The sequence below is a fragment of the Chlorocebus sabaeus genome, chromosome 13, assembly GCF_047675955.1.
Source record: "Chlorocebus sabaeus isolate Y175 chromosome 13, mChlSab1.0.hap1, whole genome shotgun sequence".
In the NCBI taxonomy this organism is placed as follows: domain Eukaryota; kingdom Metazoa; phylum Chordata; class Mammalia; order Primates; family Cercopithecidae; genus Chlorocebus; species Chlorocebus sabaeus.
This window is the reverse complement of record NC_132916.1, coordinates 100,618,956-100,639,456: the sequence shown is the minus strand read 5'-3', so window position 1 is coordinate 100,639,456 and position 20,501 is coordinate 100,618,956. Positions and strand designations below refer to the sequence as shown.

The 20,501-nt window shown below is 51.7% G+C and overlaps 1 long non-coding RNA gene across 3 annotated transcripts in view; it reads right to left on the bottom strand.

Annotated features, from left to right (window-relative positions):
• Positions 1–20,397, bottom strand: part of LOC140713207 (uncharacterized) — a 143,937-nt gene extending 123,540 nt beyond the window's left edge. The window contains exon 1 of one of the 3 annotated variants that reach the window (XR_012095110.1): positions 20,379–20,397. This is a non-coding gene — a long non-coding RNA (uncharacterized lncRNA). Of the gene's footprint in view, positions 1–19,877; positions 20,340–20,378 lie in introns of those variants that run through there. The other 2 variants (XR_012095111.1, XR_012095109.1) reach the window with 2 other exon arrangements.
• Between the last annotated feature and the right edge of the window lie 104 nt (positions 20,398–20,501).

The window sequence follows — 20,501 nt, the reverse complement described above, 5'->3', positions numbered from 1 at the left end:
AGGGATTGCATTGGGAGTTATACCTGATGTAAATGACGAGTTGATGGGTGCAGCACACCAACATGGCACAAGTATACATATGTAACAAACCTGCACGTTATGCACATGTACCCTACAACTTAAAGTATAATAATAAATAAATTTAAAAAATAAATAAATCATGCTGCTATAAAGACAAAAAATATATATATTAGCCACATTCTGTCAGGGCTGACATTAAATCAGCCTCAGTCTCATGTCTTGCAGCATCCACAGCTCATTTTCTCAAAACCACTTAAGATTTCAAAATTAACTCAGTTAAACAATGTAAGTCATCTCCTTGATCTTTGACATGAAGGGGTAATTTTCCCCCAAAATAGTACCTCTTTCCTTGACATGATTTAATCTGCAGTTAGAGTATTTAACAGGGTTTTTTTCCTTCATAGAAAATAAAATATACACCTTTCCAATATGAAAAACACTAACTGATAACACTTTTGACCTGGTTCAGCTATAGTTTGTTTTTTTTTTTTAAAGTTTAAAAAAGGAACCTAACTACATCTTTGGACCTTATGTGAGGTCGTGTCCAGGGTCACTGGGACCCCCACTTGGTTAGTGCAGCCAGGTACCAATTGAAGACAGAAACCCAAGAGTTCACTCAAAGCCCCTTCCCAGTGGTTCATCCTAGTGGAATCCATGGGCACAAAGGAATACAGCATTCCACGGAGGGCTTTGGGGATAGGCTGCTTGAGAACAAAGAAGTGGCTCACGTCCCCCAAGTATAAAAGTCAGTGACTGCTCCCAGCTTCAATGCAGCATCATCCACATCAGCCAAGGTCTGGAATCACCCGAGACCCCATCAACAGGGGATGAACGGAACGTGGCCCGAACATACACAGAAGCAATACTCCACCACACAGCAGAGAGCCCTGTCATCTGCGGCAGCATGGATGGAGCTGGAGTACATTACGTTAAGCAAATGAGCCAAGCAAAGAAACAGCGCATGTTCTCACTCAAGCAGGAGCTGAGAGATCTCATGGAGGCCAAGAGTAGGTGGTGAACAGGGCCCAGCAGAGCCCACTCATAAGCAGGATGGGCAGAGGCTGGTAACGGGCACTAACAGCCTAATGGGAGCACAAGACCTACTATTGACAAATCAGCAGGGGGATGGCAGTGGGTCATCTACTGTGTATTTCAAAACAGCTAGGAGAGAATAATTTGAACATTACCAGCACAAGGAAAAGAAAATGTTTGAAGTGAAAGACATCCCAAGTACCCAGATTTAATCAATATAGGGATGAATCAAAATATCACATGCATTCCGAAAATATGTATATATATTATGTATCAACAAAAAGAAAAACTAATGACAGAACCATTTGCGAAGCACGTGCAGGAGAAGAATGGGAAGCCTGACATGGTGGCTGTGTGTCCCCACCCAAATCTCATGCTGAACTCTAACCCTGTGTTGGAAGTGAGCCCTGGTGGGAGGTGATTGACTCATGGCGGTGGTTTCTAATGGTTTAGCAAAATCCCCCCCAAGTGCTGTCCTCGTGACAGTTCTCCTGAGATCTGGTTGTTTGGAAGTGCATGGAACCTTCCCCTTCCAGCCATGTGAAGGCATGCCTGCCTCCTCTTCACCTTCCACCCTGATTGTAAGTTTCCCCAGATGTAGAAGCCTGTACAGTCCACAGAACTGTATGCCGATTAAACCTTTTTTTCCTTATTACCCAGCCTCAGGTAGTTCTTTTATTGTAGTGGAAGAACAGTACAGTTCTCAGGACCAGCAATGTTTTCCTTCTACCCAGTGGCCAACAAGGTCCCACACCCTAGCTGGTTTTCTGAAGCCTTTGCCAGAACACTGAGGCTGTTTTGGGGATACTAACTCCCCATCTCTGGCAAACCAGATGGGGCATCCTATTTCCCTTTTACCACCTTTGAGAGAGACCCCACCTCTGAAATGACCTCTGCCAGGGGCCTCCTTCAGCAGCAGCAAAGCTGAGTATTCCTTGCACTTCCCTTCTTCTGAACAAGTGAACATTTTAAGCTTGTTTTTCCATCTTCCCAGCTCATTGGAAAAAAAAAAAAAAAATCTTATGCTTTTTATACACACACACACACACACACACACACACACACACGAGAAGTGCCATGAGGGCAGGGGCTCTTGTTTTCCCAGATCTGAGCCTGGCCCTCAAACACTAGCTGAATTCCTACTAACATGATATCCAGAGGCAGAAATGCAAATATCCCCACGACTTCAAATACCCTAAGGATCTAACAGGCCTAGTGGCCCATGTAACTATGGTTTGTGCAGGGCCATTCAACTGGTGTCCAAATCCCTATCCAAGTGAGCTCTTTAATTTTAGGACTTTTCAGACAGCTTTTTTTGGTTGTTCTGTTTTGTTTTTGTTAAAGGGATCTATTACAGTTACAGTCAAGAATATCCCAGGCCAAGTATGGTGGCTTATGCCTGTAATCCCAGCACTTTGGGAGGCCAAGGTGAGTGGATCACCTGAGGTCAGGAGTTCAAGACCAGCCTGGACAACATGTTGAAACCCCGTCTCTACTAATACAAAAATGAACCAGCCATGGTAGCAGGCACTTATCTCAGCTACTCAGGAGACTGAGGCAGGAGAATGGCGTGAACCAGGAGGTGAGGCTGCAGTGAGCCAAGATCATGCCATTGCATTCCAGCCTGGGCAACAGAGTAAGACTGTCTCAAAAAAATAAAAATAAACCAATATGCCCACTTCTTCACCAATGTCAGATATATCAGTTAAAACAAAAATGTGAAACATGTTTTTAAATTTCAGTGTTGAATTTAACCATATCTTTTGAGATATGGAGATAGAAGTTCCCCAAGGATCAGGGGAGAAAAAAGTTAAGAAAATTTCAAAACCTCAGGAGAAAAACAAGTATGGGGTAAGACCTCAAGGCAAAACTTTTTCTTTGTACTTTGATTTCAAAAGAACAGAGATACCAAAAATATGAAGTCTCCCATCTGCATTTTATACTCCTCTATGTCCTTTGAAAGGCTGGAGATGGGATCCCAGGTTCCAAAGTGCCCGGCCACGGCTCACATCAGGTGGATCCCTCTACATCCTTTGAAAGGATGAAGATGGGATCCCAGGTTCCAAAGTGCCTGGCCACGGCTCACATCAGGTGGCATCTTTCACAGCCGTTTACTCCCCTGTGTCTAGAGAGCTCTGTGGCCCAATTTACACAAAAAGGTCCTAATTTACACACGTTCATCACTTTGAACAAAGTCTCAAGAAATGAGACAAATATTGATACTCCACAGAAGTATTCTCTTCCGAAAAGTCAAGTGTCAGGCTTCCATGAGCCAGGCAGCTTGGTTACAGAAAGCACTGGCTGACTTGCTGGTTTAATGTTAAATGCATTTAAAATGCTAAGTGATCCGGCCCCCCCCCAGTGGGTGTGTGTGTTGAGCTGGCTGTAGTAGTGATGCACACAGGACCATGTTCTTTCCTTTGGTTTTGCTTCAAGCAGAGCACCCCACACCCAGGAAGAGGCCATAGGATGGCATCGAGGTCTAGGACAGTTCTAAGGAGAGCTGCAGGCTGACTGCCTCATCCGTAAATAGTCTCTCATTTCAGAGGAAATCATTGAACAGAGTTCATAACACGTGAATGTTGAAATTTCTTATTTCTAATTTCATCGCATTAGAACTTTTGAATAACAGATGTGCACCTGCTCCAAGTCAATGAGGATGCTCGGACAGTCTCTCACAGGTCCTCCGCCTCTACATCCCACCTAGAAAACGTCAGCTCAAGCCGATCACAGCGCAGTGCGATTTTCTATAATGTGCACGCCTGCATCTCAGCAGAGATGTGAATGTCTAGAATGTGCCTGACAGGCCCAGGAGGAACTGCAGCAGCTGTGGGGACACACTCCGCTTAGGAATCCGATTTGGAGGGAACTCAAGGCAACTAAAACTAGTTCCACTGTTTTTTCTTGGCAAGGTTTGACCAGGGAAACTTATCACTGTTGCTAATTCATGGTAATTGGGATGGGGACTTAACAGTAATTAGAGCAATTACAGAATTTGCTAGTCAATTACAATGGCACAGATTCCTGAGAATGGAAGAACTGTTGCCCAGGAATAGAGTTCAAGATGTCCTCCCCATGCCCCGGGAAACATGGCATTTCCATGCACCCCTGCTTTGGTCCCCCAGCCACCACCCTCCTGATCTCAGCCATCTGATGGCATCACTCCCCACAGCTGGAAACACCTGACCTCTTGTCACCCTCCCATCTCCCCTGCCTTCTTCCAGCCCGGGGTCTTCAGGGATGCCCACAGAAGGGACCAGGAAACCAGGGCCTGCATTCAAAGTCCTCCACGGCAGGACAATCACCAACGGCCAATACTCCCAGAACCTTCCACCTCTAAAACGCTGCATTCTCTTTGCTATGTACACACGGAAGCATGTCAGGTTCCACCTAAAGGTATCATCAGGTTCCACGCTGGTCAGGAGCCCAAGCCTAGTCACTCTGCGTGACTCAATTCACCATCCACCGAGAAGCCTGCAGTTTGGATGGTGGATGCATTTCCCCTGAAGACTCAGAGACGGGAGCCTGGCCAAGGAGACCCATCAACCCCAGTCCCTGCAAGGCCCGGATATCCCCTCTGCTGTCTGCACAGAGTACCACAAGTCTAGCAGTGCTGGCTCTGTGGTGGGATCCATCTGAACCTGCAGAGGACCCGGGGCAGAACCGTGCAGCCTAGCTGCAGCCAGAGGCCTAAGGGATTCCCACAAGGCTCTCCAGCCAAGGTGCCCTCACTACAGGCAAAGCCATGCAAGAGAACAGCCTGCTGAACTGGAAACGTCCCAATCTGCTCAGCCAACACAGAAAGACAACAGCCACCTACAGCTGCTGAGCCCCGAAACGTGGCCACTGGGTCTGAAGGGCTGAATCTGGAATTTAATCTGTGAAGTTATTTTCAAATGTGTTTAGCTATGTAATCAAATCTTTATTCTAATTAAATTTAAAGGAGCCTCTGGATATGGGCTCCCTTGTCAGGCATCACAGCTCCAGGGAATAATGGGAGAGAGAGGCCCAGAGCCTCTCTGCATTCTCCACGCTAATTCAACACGTCATCATAAGGAAAGGCACTCCAGCAGGAGAGGTGTGCACAGGAAGAAATGGATTGGCCCTGACACAAGCATGACCCCCATGGCATCACAGCTGCCTCAGCCAACAGGCAAAAGACAATGATGCCCACCTGGACAGGCCACCGGATGTGATGACGCAACCCAAGCCCTAGGCCCACAGCAGCCAGAGACCACCCGCTGCTCGTCCCGGGTGAAACACAAGCCCTGGTCCCACAGCAGCCAGAGACTACCCGCTGCTCATCCGGGTGAAATAGGCAGAGCTGCCTGAGCCCTCAAAAGCAGGAAGAATTAAGGAGGCAATTCCCGCAATTCCCAGGACACACATGACACGCCTCGGAGACAGACACAGGCTTCGCTGTGAAAGTGCAGAGGATGGTGCAGTCCCTAGGTGGGCTGCTTCTTCCAACGATCGGGGAAGAAACCAGATCCATTTCCTTGTAGGAGAACCATTTGTACCGTGATTAGACAGGAGACAGAAGGTGGCTGATGTTATCAGATCACCAAGCACCGCACGGCTGCTTCTCCAAGGAGAGCCTGGAAACTTGCAGCCACCCGTGTAGGGGCTGCAGTGTTTACAATGGAGACATGGGTGACTGAGGTCTGGCTTCCTCAGGGAAGCTAAATTTGAACTTTCACCACTGAGGAATCTGTCATTTACAGTCACTCTCCCTCAGTGCAGAAGAGGGCTCAAGACACTGCACCAGACTTCAACACTCAGGGACAAATTCACAAGTTTTACAAAATGTCTATTTACTTGGGATGCCAGAAGAGATGTAGCTTCACACACACACACACACACACACCCGGGTTTGCTTAGCCCCTCCACCAGTGGACCTCACCAACGGATGACACATCCACGCCTCATCCATGGCAGCAAAGAAAACCACTTGGAAGACAGCCACTCCCACCAATCTTCCTGGTTTTGGTGTTTAAAACCTGCATCTCATACGTGAGATTACACTTCTCCGAACAACAGACATTGCGACTGTCATTTCACCCAAAAGGGCTTTAAGAAATGACACACGGCCCAGATGCCACAGGTCGCAGGCCACCGTACTCTAGCCTAATTCCTTTGTACCTGTATGGAGGCTTCACAGATACAGCCCCGTCACAATAATGACCGTATGAGAAGCTCAGGGCAGAGAGGAACTCAATGCTGAATTTTTACATATTTATCGCCCTTTTATCCAGAAGACAATGGAGAAAGGCTGGGGCAGATCACCTCATTGAGTGTAATGACTCCAGCCACTTCTCTTCATCCCAGGTCACTCCCTCAAATCACACGCTTTTGAGAAACCAAAGCCATTCTGTTCTCTTCACTCTGGGTTCCAAGTACTAAATTCCTCCATTTTATATCTGGACTGCAATCTGATACAAAATTTAAAGCTAATTTAGGTTGCGGTAATAGCTCCTATTTACGTTATAGAAAAGGCATGAATGAAAACTTTAATCTGTTCATAGGACCAATTTTGTAAACAAACCAATTATTCAAGCAATGATTGTCTTCAGATGCAAATTAATTTGCTCCTAAAAGATTTTCCAATAGGCATTTTTAAATCCATGGTCTGTATTTCCTGAGCCTGTCTCTGCACCTTCCCGAGTGCACAGGACTTCTCAGGGCATCCCATCAGCAGGCCCACTGAAGAGAACAAGCCCACAGCCCCCAGCCCAGGAATCAAGTCCGAGCCCCAGCAGCCCCTCATCCAGCTGGGGCTTCCTCACCAGCACAGCACCCAGAGGACTCCAGGTTTAATGCCACGTGTGCATGGAAAGTCGAGTGCTGGAAGGACCACAGTGGACATTCTACAAATGCAAATTCCCTCCTCAAACAGCCCAGCAACCCTCTACCTTCCTCAAAGTACCCATGCCAGGCAGGCATAGAGTCTAATGGGGTGCCTAGGAATCAGCATTTAATACGATTCTGATGAATAAAAAAGTTTGAGAGGCCGGTCAGCGAGAGGTTGCCATGGCCTCCACTGATTTGCAGGCTCTGAAGAGACACATCCAGGTAACAGGTCAGACAGGACAAGGATGGGGAAGTGGAGGGCAAATCCCATAGGCCACCAACCACCCCGCCATCCCCAGAGACTCCGTGATTTAAGGAGAGGCAAAACCAGGGAGAAAAGATGCCTGCACCACTCGAGGGACTGAGCTTTCACCTAAAGCGTGCAGCATGTGGCTGAGGGTCAAAGTTGGGCAAGCCAGGAGCACAGAATGGGGTTCACAGGCCCAGAGGTGCCCCCCACACCCAGACCTCCCAAGCACTGCCTGTCTCCTGCTCCCCTCTATTGTGTTGGTTTCTCAGCTGCCCCCCCCCCCACCTTACACCTCTCTACAAGCTTGGTGAACTGAAAATAGCACGGGGGTGTAAGAGCTGGGCTCTGGGGCCAACATCCTGCCTGAGACATTAGTTCCACCCTACCCAGCTGTGATATGAGCCCGAGATTTCTCAAATGTGAGATGGGAAGGAACTGAACCCACTTCCCAGGGCGGCTGTGGAGACTGAGATCACATATAGCCACACCTCGGCGTCCAGCACACGTGGGACCCCAGCCGCGTTGACCCTGATGGGAATCCCTCTATGCCCCCTCTGCTACCAGAGCCAACTCCCACCAGTAGCTGTGGAGGGTGCATCCTCTATTCCCACGCCACTCACCTCCCATCACTCCACACAGTGACCTGCCGCGCAGCAGCCACCAGCAAACCCAGCCCCACTATCCAGGCTCCTGTGGATAACCGAACCCTCACCTTGGGGCGTCTTCTACTTGCGGTTCCAAAGGGGGCCGAGAAACCGCCCTCAAGGGCACTCACCTGTTCCTTATTGCATGTAATGACCTGTCACGCAGGTCCACCAGCAAACCCGGCTCCACCATCCAGGCTCCTGTGGATAACCGAACCCCCACCTTGGGGCGTCTTCCACTTGCGGTTCTGAAGGGGGCCAAGAAACCGCCCTCAAGGGCAGTCACCTGTTCCTTATTGCACGTAATGACCTGCCATGCAGGGCCACCAGCAAACCCGGCTCCACCATCCAGGTTCTGGTAGGTAACTTCCCCCACCCCGGCTTCTTCCTAGGTGTCTGGGAGGCTCAGAAACTGCCCTCCAAGGGCACTCATCTGTTCCTTATTGCACTAATACCTCGTTTACAGAAACCCACTTTGACTTCCAGCACTGCAGGTGTGACAATTTAGGAATCCTGCTTGCTTGCAAGCTCCAAGAGCTTGAGGTCATGTCCACCTCACCAGCATCCCAGAGACCCAGCACTGTGCCACTGTTTAAAATTCCAAAATACTCTTTCAAAATGCTAGTGGCATTTGGTTTGCACATAAAATGCTAAACACCTTCAAGTGAAACAAGTATCTTCAACAGTTTGATTCAATCATAACATGTGAGTTACACATCTGCGAAGTTGTAAAGCCTCATGCATTTATAACATTTTATGCATGGTCAAATGATTAATATAAATTATGAGAATCTCTAACAGGTTTTTTTTCTGACATTAGATGACCAAAGGAAAACTGGGTTCTGGCTGGCTTGTGGGCCTGTAGAGGCAGACATCAGCTGACATAACCAAGCTCCTTCCCACTGACATGGCCTCATCCCAGGCCCCTCACCCGGACGCCCGTAGGCCCCTGGAGGAGCAAGCTGACCTGCCCACATTTCTCAAATGCACAGCTGTTGCTCACACTCCAGATGGAGCTCAAGGCACGAGCAGGCCACCACGCTAAAACTACCACGCAGCGTCCACGCCAGGTGATGGTGGTTTTCACTCCATCCCAAAGCCCCATATTTGAGTTTACAGCTATGACTACTAAATGGATTTTTAGACCCTCAAAAACATACTTTGTTTGCTTTTATGCAACAGTGTTAAAAGATTATCCCTCAGATACAGGCTCTGAAACTGTGGAATAATTATTTCGGAACAGAGCCTCTGCCAGATCAGGATAAGCACTTGGGACAACACCCCGTGACCTCAGCCCACACAAACCCATCCAGAGACCTCCCGCACTGCTCTGTAATTTCTGTGGATTTCTGTAAACGCGGTATTAGTGCAATAAGGAACAGATGAGTACCCTTGGAGGGCAGTTTCTGAGCCTCCCAGCCACACGGCCATGTTCAGGCTGAAGCCGCACCACCTGCAGAAACACTGTCCCTCCCCGAGGTGTGCCTGGCTTCTCCCTTTTTCCAGAACTTAACAAAATCTGAAAGGACAGGTCTGTGTAGAAAAATACAAACTACTTGCGATTTCTTTTCCCAGTTCAGCCTGTAGGAAGCTCCTTTCAGCCCTCACCGTGTTGTGACTGTGGCTTGGTTCCCATAAGAAATAAAGTCAGAAGCCGGGCGCAGTGGCTCAAGCCTGTAATCCCAGCACTTTGGGAGGCCAAGACGGGTGGATCACGAGGTCAGGAGATCGAGACCATCCTGGCTAACACGGTGAAACCCCATCTCTACTAAAAAATACAAAATATTAGCCAAGCGTGGTGGTGGGCGTCTGTAGTCCCAGCTACTTGGGAGGCTGAGGCAGGGGAATGGTATAAACCCAAGATCCGGGCACTGCACTCCAGCCTGGGCAACAGAGCGAGACTCTATCTCAAAAAAATAAAAAAATAAAGTCAGAATTCTAGTCCCCGTCTCCTGGGCGGTGTGGCAGGCATACATACCTTCAGTTACATGAGGAAAGGCGTGGCAAGCCCCCTTCCTTCAGTAAAACTGCACAGTTCCCAGAACCCTGATGCCATCCCCCTCAAGCCACTCTGAACACCTGGACAGAGCACATTTCAATGCGTGCACCTTTGTAGGCTAGTTTTCTATTTCTCCACTAAATCACCCCAAATTTAGCGCCCTAAACACTGACTTATTTTCTCACATTTCTGGAAGCTGGAGTCCAAAACAGGTCCCACCAGCTAACGCCCAGGTGTCAGCAGGGCTGGCTCTGGGGGAAGCGAACATCTCCTTCCCTCCTGTGGCCTCTAGAGGCTTCACACATCCCCTGGTCCATATGGCACCCACCAGTCTTCAGAACCCACAACGGCCCTGATGGCCCAACAGGAAGACGCAGAACGTCAGGAACCCAGGCTCCAGTGCTATGGCCAAGCCTCCCCAACCTCCCAGCATCTCACGCACTCCCGTGCGAGCTAGTATAGATTCCACTTTAACTAGTGTCACCTGTATAAGGGGTACGTGCCCAGCTGTGAACTGGTTAACCTCACCCACACAGACGCCGGGAATAAACTCACAGGCCATGGACCACTGCACAAGCAATGAGCGACCACCTGTTCGGGGACCTCCATGGCCCAGCAGAGCCCTCCGGTGCCTCCCCATGGGCTCAGGAACCGGCGGCCAGGGTCTGCAGAGCCAAAGGGCCCTGGATTAAAAAAAAAAAAAAAAAAAAAAAAAAAGGCAACTCCTATGTTGGGACGCACCCGCCCGTGGTTGAGTTCCCGGTACTTTAAGTAGCCCAGGTGGACAAGCCGCTCCGCGTGCAACCCCATCACCAGAATAACGCCTGCACGTGGCGAGTGCACGGGTGTCCACCCCTCAGCCCAGCTGGCCGCGCTAAGCACATCGCCGCCGTGATGCCCAATCAGACTCAGCTGCTGGCACAGCCCAGGCATCAGACCCCAAGAACATTCCGGATCACAATTCACAGTAGTGATTGCGATCAGGGCCACATGTGGCTGAATGTATTTACAGGAGGACGCCACAGCCGATCTATCTGGACTGAGAGCATTTCCCACTGTACATTCTTACACCACCATTTTATTTGCACTTTATTAAACTTTTATGGCTTTTTCTGCCTATCTACTTTATGGGAGTGTTCTTGTTCTTATGACTGCAGTGATACTTCAAGCTACAGCTATCAATGTGTAAAATTAGTTTGGAAGGCGACTTATCATTAAACATTTCACAAGCAAGCAATCAGAGGCACCTAACCTGGAGGCCCGTTTTCTTCTCTGAGCCAAACCTACCTTGGACTCAAAGAAAACAGCACACGGAGAGGGGCTGGATCTCCAGCACTCATTTCTAGGGGGCCTCCTGGGGAGCAGATATGGAGGGAGAAGCCCTGGGCTACGGCACTGTTGTACTAAAGAAAAGTCCATTTGGGTAAATGCAAGCACCAGACTGAAGAGATTAAGCAAACCATGAAAAGAAACCACTAACTACAGCTTCTCCAAAACAGAACTAAATCCCCTTTAGGTTGAATTGGAAAAGCAGAAGTGATGATCAGGATACAAAAGAAATGACAAAGTATCTGAACACAGGAGAATAAACAAGGGCCACTGTCTCTTCCTGTGTCAGTGAGAGCCTCACATCTAAGCTGGATTTAGAAGGTTGCTACTTTGGACTGAAAGTTATCCCCAACCCTAGGTTGTAAGCAAGTGGAGTAGAACGCTTCAATTATTTCAAAGTTTAGAAGTAAAGTTCTGCAACTCTCACAACCATTTTAAATGGTGTGAATTTTAAAGTGACTCAATCTGTTGGCTGGAGTATCTAACGGCTTAACCACAGGGTCATGTTGGAAAATTATTCCAGTTGCTTTTGTTTTTCCTACTGAAGATGTATTTGAACGTTCTTGTAGTTTGCAGTTGGCTGGTTCTGATGTTTGGTCCTGAGGAGGCCCAAGTACCCAGAGAGGAAGAATCTGAAACCTCAAGACACTCCAGTGCTATCTGGGGAGATGGAGACCCCAACCCAAGGGCTACTGACAGACTCAGCATGGGCGCATCGCCGCCTGACGCAATGGGCCACATATTTTCCGCTTACAAAACAACATAAGCACATACCCCCAGGTGTGCACCCATGCTCTGTACACGCTCATGTCTGTCCATGCCAATACCAGTACACACCCCCAGGTGTGCACACACGCTCTGTACACATCGGTCCCCGCCAACACCAGCACACACCCCCGGGGGTGCAAACACACTCTGTACACGCTCACGTCTGTCCATGACAACAGTACACACCCCCGAGGTGTGCACACATGCTCTGTACACATCTGTCCCTGCCAATGCCAGCACACATCCCCAAGGTGTGCACACACGCTCTGTACATGCTCACACCCCTTCCTGCCAATATAAGCACGCACCCCCAGGGGTGCACACACGCTCTGCACATACATCTGTCCCTGCAGTCTGAATTAAACAGTCACGGAGAGGCAGAAGAGGAGGAGGAAGGACGCAATGGGCACTGAGGTCCTGGGCCGGCTCCCCTCCCTACCTCGGGAGACACCCCTCATGTGATCCTGCTGTCACTCACCCTTCTGCCTCCATCCTCCATCCTCCCATATGGATCAGGAGGACGCCCACTGCACAGAGCTGTGATGAGCATGAACAGAAGATGGCAGGAGCTCATGCCAAGGTGCTGAGCAGGGGGCCTATGGAGTGCTTCTTTCTGCTGTGGCTGATATCATTAAACAAGAGGCTGACACAGCTTCCGGAGAGAATGTCACTCACTGAGAAACTGAAACGTGTGACCTAGGAGCCTGTGAAGGTCTAAGAACCAACAAACCAAATGATTTTGTTTGTTTTTCAAACACTGTAGCCTGTTTTTCCTTTTTTTAATGCTCTACCTTGGGTATCATTTAGTTTAATTTCAAAGTAAGTCCAATAAATACACAAAATCACAGGACTGAGCATGGAGCATTGTTTCACTTCATGTCCTCCAGCCTTTAGGACACATTAAGGAAAGACATGATTCCAGGATTCCCATTAGAAAGGCTGCCCTGAGGCACCTGCTGGGACAGCCAAATTGCAGCTGTTGATGTTGCCCCCAAGCTGCTTGGATGAAGCAGAAGATTCCTGAGGTCTCTTCTCTTCTGTGCCTCACCCAGGAGAGAAGGTGGAGGGAGAAAGGTGAGAGAAGATAGGAAGAAGGAGGGGGGAGGGAGGGAGAGAGGAGGGGGGAGGGAGGGAGAGAGGAGGGGGAGGGAGAGAGAGAGGAGGGGGTAGGGAGGGAGAGAGGAGGGGTAGGGAGGGAGATAGGAAGGGAAGGGAGGGAGAAAGGAGGGGGGAGTGAGGGAGGGAGGGAGTGAGGGAGGGAGGGAGGGTGGGGGGGCATGTTCCATCCACCAAGGCAGCTGCACTGCAGAGAGAATGGAGGGTGTGTTGCCTCTCAGGACAGCAAGTTCAAGCTGTTTATAATTGTTAGTGTAAACAGTGACCAGCTGAGGACAGGGCTGTAATTGGAGTTGACAACGTTTTATTTTCATAGTTGATATTGCGGACCTGGATCTAAAGCACCGTGCCTTGCCCTTTTGCCAGATGGGCCAATGCCTCTCTATACTTAAGTCTATTTGACTAAATACCTGATATTGACTAGGAATTATGATGTGTAGGATACCCATTACCACAGTAACGTCAAACTCACGTTCTCAATGCAATTTGCTCAGGGACTGGCTTCTAACTCTGGGTGGGAATGTTAAACTCAGTCCAGTTCAATTCAATAAGCATTTATCAAGAAACTCCTAGACCAAGAGCTGTGTTAGACACTGGGTATGGGGTAATGGGGATACGAAGATGTAGAATTAGGACTCAAGAAGCTCAAATGCTCTCATTTAATTCCCTAATGCAATTACCCAGCTTCAACCTGAGGGCTGTAATGTCTAAATTCACTTTTTCTTCATTCCAGTTCTACATAACAAAGCATAAATAATAATAGAGGAATGATTTCGTGTTGGACTATTCAGTGGACAGAGAAGAGCATTCTGACCGGCGTGAGACACTGTCTCCATTTCCAGGGAGCCTGTGACGTGGCTGCACGGAGCACACGCGTGAAGATTCAGGAGTACGAGCGTCAGGTGACGGGAGGAATACGGAGGCAGCACCAGACAGATGCCTGCCGAGGGGCCGCTGCAGCCGAGCTGGCCGGGAAGGTCACGGGAGCGGGCGCAGGCGTCTCCCTCCAGCCACACTTGGTTTTCATGAGGACGCGTGCAGGGAAGGGGTTGACACCGAAATGCTGTGGCGCTGAGGGGAGGAGGGGAGGAATGCAGGGTTGAGGGCTGGCCACCACCCCTTGCGTCCCTGCCCCTATGAATGCTGCCAAAATCAGCCCCAATGGGGAGAAGTGAGGTGGCTGAAAGAGGTGGACAGACTTGGCTTCCATGGAATTCACAGATTCCAGTCATTAAAATTACCTTCTGAGTTTTCATTTGGAAAACTTTGCAAAGGTACTTAGGGACAAAAGGCAGAAGATGAAACCAACACAGTTGGGCTCAAACCGCCGCCCTTCTCCTCTCTGCATCCAACACCCACCCTGAGCCCCTGAGTGCGAGGACCCGGAGCTGCCCAGCCCAAGGGCGCGGCCCCTGACCAGAGGAGGGAGCGGCACAGCGGGGCCCCCAGCATGTGGATGGCAGGATCTGTGCTATCTCAGTTCCAAGGCCCCAAGCAGAGAAGGCCTGGGGCTCCCAGCTGAAGCTTTGCTGTCTCCTCTGTCACCAAAGTCGAGAAGGACTGAGTGAGACCAACGCCGGACCTGCCGGCTCCTCAGTGGCTGCCGATGTGGCCCTCAGGCTGCGGGTGAGACTGTCTAGGGGAGCCCAGACAGCGGTGAGAATCACAGCCACGAGTGCTCCAGGGGACCCAAAACACAAGCGCAGCCTGAGGAAGGCAGCGACCGCTCAGACCCCCGTCCAGGCTTGTGTGCCACACTCCAGAGGCACACAGCATCAGAACATGGCGCTTTAAGTGGCTTTGTGGGGTGCAGGAACACAAAGTGGGGCCTCGAGTGGCTCAGAAGTCACTCCCACCAGACAGCGGGGACGTGGCTGGAGTCTCTCCAGGGCGGGCTCCAAAGTTCCACGGAGGAGGTGAGAGTCCGTCTTGCTCTGACCTGAGAAAGGCCCCTAATAGGTATCCTGAACATGCAGGCACACAGCTGGCTGACTCATCTGAAAGGACCTGCTGTTGCCACAAGCCAGGGAAGGCTGGAGAGAACTCGACTAACACAAGAACCTTGCCCAGGCACCCACCTGGGGCGCCCACGAGAAAACTAGGGAAGCTGTGAAGACGGAGGTCTGCACGGGGCTGGGAGAACACAGGGAGGAGCCGCACTGGGGACCAGGTGGGACGGAGGGCTGGGCCTCACAATCAAAGGACGGAGGCGCTCAGTGCCATGAGGATCCCGCTGCACCCACAGCTGCAGGCGTGGCTGGCAGCACGAGCTTGGTTGCAGGGGCCCAGGAGCACGTGTGTTTGGCAGGAGCTGCCCTCCTGGAGCCGCACTACGGGTACCGTCATTTTAGAGGCAGGCACCTGATATCAACGATGACAATCAACCATGCCACCCTGAATTATAGCCGTGTCCTCAGCAGGTCACTCTTTACGCTGACAATTACGAAGAGCTTGAACTCGCTGTCCCAAGAGGCGACAAGCCCTTCATTATCACGGCGGCAAGCCTCTGTGCGGCCCTCCACCCCCGCCGCTTCCCGTTGGGGGCAAGTGAAGTCCCGTGACGGTGACTCAGAGCCAGCCCAGTAGCTTCAGTGCAGGAAAAATCACAAACACTCAAACACATCCTAAACATGGGCAGTTGGTAGGAGCCGATTCCTCAATTCAACCTGTTCGGAGGCTTTCTGGGCTAGCACAGCTCTGATCACAGGCTTGCGCTTTCTGCTCCCTGTGAAGGGCGGCGAGGAGGCCGGGCTCTGCCATTCTGCAGGCTCCACTACGTGAAGTCTGCCCGGTGGCCTGTGCCAGACAGTGTGACCGTTGCCCGCAGCGAATACTCGGCACAGCAGAGCCGGCGTGGGGAAGAACAGAAAGTGCCCTGTAAACCCGCAGAAGACGCTAAGCCACGCACGGCCTCACGTGCACTGCGTGTCAATCACGGGAAGCAGGAAGGAGCTCTTAATAGTTCCAGTAAATGCAAAGGCCGCCCTGGAAAACTGCGTGAAACTTTCTGACGACTCACAGGTGAGGAGCCACTGCCTGAGACACAAAGGTAAAGAATTAATCTGAAACTGCATATTATAAAACTTATTTTTAAATGACGGTGCTTAGTTGAAAAGACTCCCAAAGAGTACTGCATTAGAAAGTGACAGAGTGAAACCGTGAGGCTGACCACAGGAGTCCCTGGAAAATTCACCAATGGGGACATTGTTTCCCAGTGTCAAAACTAGGAAACAGAAGAACCGCACCTGATAAAACATTCAATTAATCACTTGAGTCCTCCCCACATACGAAGCTATGTTAAAAAGTGTTCCCAGAAGCTAAAGTGAGCAGGAGGGCTGTGAACACACAAAGAAAGAGCCACTTCGTCTGCGGACCACGACAAAAGAAACGCTAATGAGTGCCTATGACATGCTGGAGTCCAGGGCTCTGGGTACAGCTGTGACGGGGACACTCAGGGTTCCACTGTCCAGATGGGAAAACAGGGTGGAAACACCAGGGAGCCTGTCCCAAGGTGCAGAGCCAGTGAACGGTGGTTCATACTGGGCCAATCCCAGCTGCCAGGCTCTGGGGCTCCTGGGGACAGAAGCCTGTTGACTTCTCTCTGGTGTGTGAGAGGCGGCAGCATCCCCCAAAGGAGCCTGGAGAAGTGGTGTTACCCTCCATCCCTCCATCCCCTGTCCCCGGTGTTACCCTCCGCCCTGTTCCCAGAGTTACCCTCCGTCCCCCCATCCCCGGTGCTACCCTCTGTCCCCTGTCCCCAGTGTTGCTCACCATCCTCCTCACCTCCGGGCCCCTCTCCCTGTCCTCCCTCACTTTCCTGTTCACCCAGAGCACGTCACATGACTCTTCCCTTTTCAAGAGGCTCAGCTATACCCAGAGGCATTCCAGCCTATTCAGGACAGGACACACACCCTGGGGAAATGCTAACACAGGGTCGGAAGGGCCTGAGACCCTCACTGTCACCCAGGAAGGATGGAAGAGCCCACGGTCATGCTGCTTGTGAGGCAGGATGAAAACATCTGTGTCCAAAATATTATTTTCACTAGAACTGTTCAGACCATCCGTGAACGAATCAGTTAAATACCAGCAAGGGCCATTCCCACTTATTCTCTGGCTACAGTTTTCCACCCACCAGCAACCACACTTCTAGGAATTATCCCTAATGCAGTATCAGCGCCTTGTGCCTTTAGGAAAACCTCTTTCTCTCCAGCTTTGTCCTCCTTCCACAAAAGGTGCCTCTGACTGCCTCACTCACCGTACCAGGATTTCGCTCGGCTACAGAGGAAAATCTGCATGGGGCTCAGAGGTGGGTGGTCCCCTCATGGGCAGCAGCTCTGTGACATCCTCCGAGGAGCCTGGCCCAGGCCTGCCCCACACACCAGGACTCTGCCTTCTGGCCCTCGGGCCCCCGAAGCTGCTTTCCCTCCAGGGGTCATGCCTCGGGCAAGAAGGCCGGACAAGAGCCCAGGGCTGCTGTGGGTCGGGAAAGCCTCCTGACACCTCCCACTCCAGGACCCCCCATCAGCATCCCAGCATCTGGACCTGTGTCACCAGCCGCTCTGCCGTGCAAGAGAATTGGATTTTCAGCTGGGTGTGCTGCTTCCCTAAACAAAGTAGGGTGTTGTTACTGAGGAAAAAGGAAAAAGCTAGCATCTTCCTGGCAACCCCACGACATCCAGCCACTGGTTCTCACCACCCCAGAGATGTCCATCCAGGGCAGATAGTGTCTTCAACCAAGCGCCACTGACCCAGAAGTGCAGTAATTAGTACACTTTCACCAGAATCACCCACTCCTTCACCTTTACACCCAAGAAAAACATGTTTGCCAGGCAAATTAGATGTCCAGGAGGTGTAAGGAAACCCCAAGCCTGCTTTAAGCCTCAGACTTTTGAGACCGTTGAGGGCTGTGCGCACAAGAGCAAGGCTGCACCCGAAAGCTCTGCTCCTGCCGGACGTCATGGACAGACCACACGGCTCAGCCACATGGACCCTTCCAGGACTTCACGGAGAGGGACCTCCGTGGTACATGCAATGATGTGCACTTCGTTCAGCCTCGAACAGACCACGCCCTCGTTACAGGGTCAGTGATCCACCTCCTGCCATCAGCTCCCCACCTCACCGAGGGTCTGCATCTGCATCTGTCATAACTTTGCTGTTTTACCCGGGTACTAAAATGCAGCATCGGAATGTTTAAAGGTCTTTAAATATCAACCCTCCGGGTGCAGTTCTTGGCACTTTAATGCGGTCACTCGATGCAGGCCTCACTCACAACTCTGAGGTAGCTCATACCTTTCCTACCTAACCAAGGAAGAAACGAAGGCATGGAAGGTGCAGCTCCTAAGGAGCAGATTAGGATTCAAACCAGTGATCTTCGTCACATGCTGAGCTACCTCCCAGGCTGAGATAACATTCAAAATTAACCAGGTAGAACAGCGTTCCATAAATCAGCCAGAAATGGTCCTTGTGGATGGGCCTGTGGTTATTCCCTGAAGAACAAGACCATTCGCCCAAAAATCCACCTGTGTCACACTCAAATGTTTACATATCCAATTATTTTTAAAATACCCCAATCAAGCATGTTCACAGCCATTTAGAGCCATACAAATTGTCTGCTTTGCTTACAATCAACCCAAGACCTCTGTCGGCAAAGGGCACGGTGCCAGGTCCAGAGAAGGTGGGACAGAGACACAAACAGGAACCGCTCCGTTTCTTTGGGAGCCTCGCTCTGATGGGCCCGCGAAGACATGGCGCAGACGGCGGGGCACAGGCAGAGGGCAGGCCAGGAGAAGGGACTGCATTGCCGGGAGGCAGTGCTTTGAGCTCTAATGGATGGAACACTGCTAACCAGCGAAGGTGGAGAGAGGGCAGCCGTCTGACAGGACGAAGAGGCAGCAAAGCACAGTTGGCCTCGGGGAACCGGAAGCCACAGGGACATCAGGCTGGGTGCTGCTGTCTGCTGGCCACCGGCTGGGAGACTGTACTGGGCCTGGAGGGACATCCCTGACACTCCCCACTGGATGCCAGGGGCACCCCCAGCCCCAGGTGAGAACCACGGATCCCATGGTGAATGAGGACAGCCTGTGGGAAGTAGGGCTGGGACAGCTCTGCACGGCTTAATAGGAAAGTTGGGTTCTATTTTGTGGGGTTTTGGTCACGCCAATGGCCGGTCAGTGCTGTCCATCAGGAAGTGATTTGAGGATAGATTAGAGAAGGGGCTGCCAAGGCCAGCTGGGCATTCGCTGCCTGGGTCCAAGGAAAAGGAAATAAAGGCTGGCGATGTGACAGTGTGGGGGAGCACAGAGGGAAGGAACTGGTGGAGACACAGGACTGGCTCCGCACAGGGCCACGAGCAGCTACCCGGGGGTCGTCCTATTAATTCTCCTTAGGGTCCAAGAGGCGGCTGTGAGGATCCCTCTCCTGAGGACAGAACTGCTCCAGAGCCACACAGCGAGGATCCAAAGAACCAAGATCCCGGCCAGCTCCAAAGTGGGCGATCTTGACCCCTCACCCGTGGTCCTGAGGCAGGGATCAGAGCCCCCTGGACACACAGACCCTCCCAGGAACTGCAGGAAGGGGAAGCAGACGCCCCGGACCAGCGGCAGGACCCAGGGTTTCTGCCCTCCAGGGCACATTTGGACCAGCCACTGCACAGGTGGACACACGGTGCTTTAACCCGCGCTGGGGAAAGGAGCCCTCGCTGTCAGGATGGAAGGGTGGAGACCCCACCCTCGATGGGGACCGGCCTCCCTACTTTAACCCGCGCTGGGGGAAGGAGCCCTCACTCTCAGGGTGCAGACGGCAGCTCGATCGGGCTGGCCTCCCTGCTAGGCACAGCCTGAGCCACATGACGAAGTCCAGAGAGGATTACCATTGTACACCTGGCCCAGCTTCCGGCAGCCCCCGACCAGGCCACTACCCTCACTCCAACAGCCCGGTCCATCACCAAGCCCCACCCTCTTCTGCCAGCCCTGCCCCCACAAGGCCCCTCCTCTCGCTGCAAGTCCCGCCCCCAAGGCTCAGCTTGCCTGCAGCCCCGCCCCACTGGCTCCACCCCATCGCCTGCAAGCCCCATCCCCAAGGCCCAGCTCATCCCCGCCTACGAGGCTTCACTCCTCACCTGCAAAGAGCCACCCCTTACTAAGCTCCTCCCATCACTTGCACAGCCCCGCGCAACATAGCACTACGCCCTCCAGGAACCCCTCTTTTCACCCGCGCAGCCCCGCCCTTCACCAGGCCCCACTCATCTGCATAGACACGCCTCTCGCCACGTCCCACTTCTCCCTTGCCCACTTCCCCCTCCTTCTACTGTCCACATCCTGCTGCTGGCCCCACCCCGCCCCTTTCGTCAAGCCGGCCGCGCCCCTTTTACCCGTGAGCACGCTTCTCCCCTTGCCGCCTCCTTCGGCATGTCGGCCCCGCTCCTCCCGCCCATCGCCCTCTGCACCGCCCTCCCGCCCGTCCCAGAGCAGTGGAGGCCCGCCCTTTTCATCTA